Raw genomic sequence first — 5,731 nt, 5'->3', positions numbered from 1 at the left:
ACTTGTAACTTATATAACTGGATAGGCAGAATTTTAAGATGACCTCTAATAGAGTGTGCAGATTTTGCTAAATCCTCTCTCTTTAATATGGGTGAGCCTGACCTAATCAGGTAAGTTCTTCTAATAGAGGGTCTAGAAGTCAGAGACAGAATAGGTCAAAGACATTCAAAGCTGCAGTGGATACTGTTCTATTGGACTTGAAGCAGGTAGTCATCATGTTCTGGAGAAGGCCTAGGGGAGCAGTCCCACGGCTATGACTTGACAGTGGTCTCCATATGCTGTGAATATTCAATGATTTCTAAAAAAGCAATCTTTTAATCACACAACTGCAGAGAAACGAATTCTGCCAACAACCTGAGGGAGCTTGGAAGCAGCCTCCAGAGGTGAGGACATACCACCCTGACGCTTTGATTTCAGCCTTAGGAATTCCTGTTCAGGGGTCCTAGCTAAATCTTGGTGAACTCCTGCCCCATAGAAACTGTGAGATATATTTTTGTTGATTTAAGCTACTAAATTTGTGGTGATTTGTTACACATTAATAGAAAATCAATGCAGTAACCAACAAAGAACTGGCATTTGAATACACAGAGATTTTACTGAGAAATAGAAAAATAACTCCATGTAAAATAATCATTCAAAGTCATAAGCAGGCATTTCAAAGAATAAAAAAAAAAGTGATCAGTTAACATATGAAAAAATTAACTTCATTTGTAATTGGTGAAATGCAAATACAAACCACAATGAGATGCATTGTCAGAGAAATGAACAGAGAAACAGTTGGACCATTTCCAGCATGTGTGAGGATATGGATCAAGAATTGTTTTATACTTCTTGGAGCAGAAATGTGAAACAGAAAACAGCATCAGAACTCACACTACTAACTATATACTCTAGAAAAATGCTAGCACGTATATTCTGTGTTCAAGAATGTGTTCAAAAATATTCATAGAAATAGTGCTAGCAAAAGCAAAAGAAAGAAATGTCAGAAGCTCGAATAATAATTCTCAGTAGAATGCATATACAGTATAATAATATATTTATAGAAATTCTACACAGTAGTCAAAATAGTTAAGCACATTAATGTGAATAAAATTCACGCATACTGTTGAATCATGTTGAATGAAAGCAAGTCACAGAAGTATAAAATAGAGTATAATGACATTCATACATATTACAGAAACATTAGAAAATGTTTGATGTACTGATATATACACATGCCATAAAACAAAAATGATCAAATGCTATACACTCAAAAATCAGAAAAGTACAGTGGAACCTGGGTGGCTTAGTCAGTTAAGCATCCAATTCTTGATTTCAGCTCAGCTTGAGATCTCATGGTTCATAAGATTGAGTCCTGTGCTGGGCTCCTGCTGATAGTGCAGAGGCTGCTTGGAATTCTCTCTCTCCCTCTCTCTCTGCCCTGAGCATGCTCTCTCTCTCTATCTCTCTCTCTCTCTCTCAAAATAAATAAACTTTAACAAAAAAACCCAAAAACTCAGAAAAGTGCTTATAGGACTGAAGAGTCAGTGAGGAACATGGAGAATGATAGATAATAATTATAATTTATTTCTTAAACTGGGGATATTATTGTTTCAATTCAAAATGTATATCTATCCATATTTTTGTGAGTGAAACATTAAATAGATCTCAAAAAATCAGTCAAATCTTTTTGAAATATAAAGCATATGCACTCACTTAGAGTGATTGTCATTCTTTCATGAAAATATGGAAAATAGAAAAACTTATTTCAGGTTTCCTAACAATTACCATTACTATTGTTATTATATTATTGTTGTTATAAAAGGTTTTGCTTTCCAAAATAATTTATGAGGCATTCTACTTTTTATCCCACAGACAAATTAAAAGATAATTACTCATTGGCTGTTTTAGCTTCTTATTTTGCCAGTCTATGTAATTTCCCAATATAAATTAAGTGTTATTAAAAACATGTAAATTAGGGGCACTTGGGTGGCTCAGACAGTTAAGCATCCAACTTCGGCTCAGGTCATGATCTCATGGTTCATGGGTTTGAGCCCCGTGTTGGGCTCTGTGCTGACAGCTCAGAGCCTGGAGCCTGCTTTAGGTTCTGTGTCTCCCTCTCTCTCTGACCCTCCCCTGCTCACACTGTCTCTCTCTTTCAGAAATAAATAAAACATTTAAAAAACATGTAAATTAATAATAATAGTGTACCATTTCAAGGTAATATAAGAAAAAAATCTCCAATTAATATAGTTAAGCCATGTATGTAATATGACAATAATAACAAGGCCAAAATAATAAACAACAGATGTCTGGTATTTTAGGCATTTAAATATGCAATACATTTCATAAAGATTGATCAAACAAATTGTGTGAAATATTACTATTAATCAAGCTTATAAAACATAGAATTCTTCTAAACTATTAATTTCAAATATCAAATAATTGGCTTGAATATGAAAATATTCAAGAAGGTATATTTTTAAGAAGGTATATTTACTGCTCAAATATTTTGTCCTTATTATGTGCAATAAGAAACATCATTTTCCTGAACTCATAGACTTCATTTGATCCATTACTAGTTAGCTATGATATTTAAGGAATCTCTGGTACTCTATGCCAAACCTTTGTAAATGAGAACACATTAATTACATTGAATTAGAGAAGCTAAAGTCATTACATAAGGGTATTTTGTGGAAAATAGTTTATTTTAGAATTGACTAAAACAAAGTTGGCTCCATTTCAAGCTATAAAACTGTGTATTTAGTTCATTTCTGAATAACATGACAATGGAAATTTTAGAAGAGAAAACATAACTGTCAGCACTGGAAAACAATGAAATACTGTATTATTTTGTACTAACTTTCTGTTGTACGGGTTTTGTTATTTAATAGGCTGTACTTAAACCGGTTTGAGGCTTATGGTAAAATGAGTAGAAAGTAGAGATTTTCCGTACATTCCCTCAATCCCCTCCAGTCTCCCTTATATTAACACTTTACTTTTATGTGGCTTTGCTCTTATTACAATAAATAATCCAATAGTGATGTATTGTTAACAAAATCCATAGTTGACATTAAGGTTTCCTTTTTGTGTTGTATGTTCCATGGACTTTGATAAATGTACAGTGTGTGTATAACAGGACTCTAGCTAGTCTTAAGGTTAACTTTCTTCAAGTTAATGTATTTCTTGCTTGCTCACTTAAAGCTCTTGATCTATTTACTTTTTTTAGAGATTTGCAGACCACTGACCTTGGGGAATAAAGGACCAGAACTTTCCAAGGCCACTGAGGCCAGCAAGTCTATTTAAAGCCACCCTGGCTTTCTGATTACCCCTGCTATCTTTTTAGGAAAATGTTTTCCTTTTTTCTTTTACTCAAAATTATATATTTAAACATTCAAATATTAAGATTAAATCTCATTTGAAACTTTGTTTTTACTATAGATGTGATTTCACTTTAAATATGACAACTCGTTGTCAATTTATTGTTGATTAAGGACAACATTCAGGAAATTAAGTAGACATTTGCTCCTATGGCTTGAGCATGCTCCATTCTTCCTCACTGCTAGTCTGTAACTGCTGTGAATAGAAACAGTCACAGAAAATAGGAGAAAAAACTTTTAAATGTCTATTTTAAGTCATGAGATATTTTCGTACTGTACATTAAATATTACTGAAATAATTCTCCAAAAGAAATTTGTAAAGCTGGGATAAGTCCCTGGATATCGCTAACTGTACTGACAATGGTTTAATAAAATGCCATGCCCAGGTAGCTTACATAAAGTACAAGCCATATTGACAATCAGGTATCCCTAAATGCAAAGCCTGCTTTCCTTACAGTATAACATATTAGGTGATAGTGCAATGTGTCAGTCACTTTCTAACATGATGGTTTAGAAGGTAGTAGTAAGCTAAGTCAGAAAATATGGCAGACAGTACTGTTGTTCACACAATAAACTATCAGGCAGTGGGGTGTTGGAAAATGCTAACAATTGACTCTTTTAAAACAAAAACAAACACCAAAGCAGTACTTTGTAATATTTGAAGATTTTTGTAGTGTGAATATTCTCACCTGGGACTATTTCAAGATGCTAAATTTCTTTTTTTTTAATTTTTTAAAATATTTATTTTTGAGAGAGAGAGACAGAGCATGAACAGGGGAGGAACAGAGAGAGAGGGAGATACAGAATCTGAAACAGGCTCCAGGCTCTGAGCTGTCAGCACAGAGCCTGACGCAAGGCTCAAACCCGTGGACTATGAGACCATGACCTGGGCCTAAGTCAGACACTTAACTGATTGAGCCACCCAGCCGCCCCTCAAGCTGCTAAATTTCAAGGACTGTGAAGGGTATAAATTTTTACCCTACTTTCAAGCAAATAGGTTAGTTCACCGCAGTTTCGTGGATGCTGCTAGAAGAGCTGTGACTCCTAAGTCAGAGGCAAAGGACAGCTTGCGCCTCACAGCAATAGCAGTTGTCAGAATACTAGAATTTGTGCCACCCTCACACCCTAAATACAACAAGGTGAGACAAAGTGGTCTAAATAACACCTGCACGTATGTTACAGAAGGGAAATCTTGCGTGTAGACTACCTGAATCTTTCATAATGGGCAATATGGAAAACAAACTTTTCCCAAAGAGAGATGGTATCTGTATTACGCTGCATATGAAATAAGTCTGTGTTTTGCACAAAGGGAAGATACCATCTTTCAATTTTATTTACTATACAAACTTCCTTGAAAAGATACATCATAACAAGATAGTCAATGCCTTTTTTTCAAAATAAACCAATGAAGAAATATCCCCCAATACTAATGCAATATCCTTGAACATGGAGTTAGGAAGACACATGCACAATTAGCTATTGTGAGGACAAGACACTCCAGGACATCATTTCAAGCAGGCAATGTTACAGTGGAATATTAGAAGGCTGTTCATAGGTAGAAAAGACCAGCAGTGTAACAATTATAAGACATATATTAGAATCATATTTACTTTTTATTGAAAAATTTATGCTAACTCTAAAACAATAATGTGCCAAAATAGTACAATAGTACCTCCTCCGAGGACGGAGGAGTTAATAATTTTCCAATCTTGCCTGATATCACCACTGAGTAGAACAAGTGTTCAAATTCTTTCTAGAATGTGTGTCACATGTATAGTATTAAGGGATATTGATATCATATAATTTTAATAATATGATTCCATCAAAATAAAATATTTGGGTAATTCTAACAAAATGAGTCGAAGGAAAAGGGTTAAACAAGTACAGGTGATTTGTTTTCATGAAGATCGCTTATGACTTTCAAGATAAATGTACTTTTGGAAAGTCATTTACAGCTAAATAATTGGAAAGATCACTCTGTAAATTATGTTTTATTCAATCAGTTTATTTGTTCATAAGTTTCCTTAGTTCTTTGTATCTCTGTGTCATCGTATTTGTCACACTGTACAGTAATTATCCACTTACCAGTATGGCTTTCTTTCTAAGTATTTTGGGGCTTTTTAAAAATAAATGTTTTATTTATTTTTGAAACACAGAGCATGAATCATGGAAGAGCAGAGAGAGAGGGAAACAGAGGGTCTGAAGCGGGCTCTGCACAAAGCAGCGAGCCTGACATAGGTCTCGCATCCATAAACCGTGAATCATGACCATGACCGGAGCTAAGTCAGACACTCAACCGACTGAGTTACCCAGGTGTCCTGCATTTTGGGGCTCTTAACTGGAGCTACACATCAGAATGAGCTAGATGATAT

The sequence above is a fragment of the Hyaena hyaena genome, unplaced genomic scaffold (genome assembly GCF_003009895.1).
Source record: "Hyaena hyaena isolate Hyena2069 unplaced genomic scaffold, ASM300989v1 scaffold_1369, whole genome shotgun sequence".
NCBI classification, from domain to species: domain Eukaryota; kingdom Metazoa; phylum Chordata; class Mammalia; order Carnivora; family Hyaenidae; genus Hyaena; species Hyaena hyaena.
This window is presented reverse-complemented; position numbering follows the sequence as displayed.